Genomic DNA, 627 nt, shown 5'->3' with positions numbered 1-627 from the left:
ACTTGACGAAGCAGCTGCCAGTGAGCCTCTCGTTCTTTCAAATAAACTTTATTTATGACGATTTTCCTCCTAAAAAGAACAAGCTACATATTTTAATCACATTTTTTGTTGGCTTCATGTTGATATCATTGCCTGTGTGCACGAACAGGGATCTCGCGTGAGAGAGAATATGATGTATCACTCTGTTCCTCTTTGTGACTATTTTTACACTATCTTATCCTGTGGATCTGTAACCCAAGTTCATTTCTGCTGTTCTTTTTTGCGGCTGGAAACGCCATTGCCAATGATATAAATCTAATGCAATGATATAATTTGCCCGAGTCCAGTATCATATATTCCCAACAAGATAAACGAAACTGCTATTTTTAGACGCAATTTCTTCTTTAATTAATCGGTTTTAACATTAAAATATAATTAGTTCTTATCCTAAGAAGGAAGAGATGTACCTGAGAGTCAGATTATCTGTTTCTCCAATATTACGAAAGATAATTATAAACACATGAGTATCTGCCATCTATATTTAAGAGTCAACAGCTTAATAAAACAAATAAATAGAATATATACTATAACCTGTTACATAATACTACGCACCCACACGTAAACAGCACCACAATTCTACGCAGTACA

At 34.4% G+C, this 627-nt stretch overlaps 1 protein-coding gene across 1 annotated transcript in view; it reads right to left on the bottom strand.

Moving 5' to 3' along the window:
* Positions 1–500: 500 nt before the first annotated feature.
* Positions 501–627, bottom strand: part of LOC119586749 — a gene marked incomplete at its 5' end in the record, with an annotated part of 2,305 nt that continues 2,178 nt past the window's right edge. Inside the window, 1 exon segment of the mRNA XM_037935477.1 lies at positions 501–614.

This window comes from Penaeus monodon, chromosome 21 (assembly GCF_015228065.2).
Source record: "Penaeus monodon isolate SGIC_2016 chromosome 21, NSTDA_Pmon_1, whole genome shotgun sequence".
NCBI classification, from domain to species: domain Eukaryota; kingdom Metazoa; phylum Arthropoda; class Malacostraca; order Decapoda; family Penaeidae; genus Penaeus; species Penaeus monodon.
This window is presented reverse-complemented; position numbering and strand designations above follow the sequence as displayed.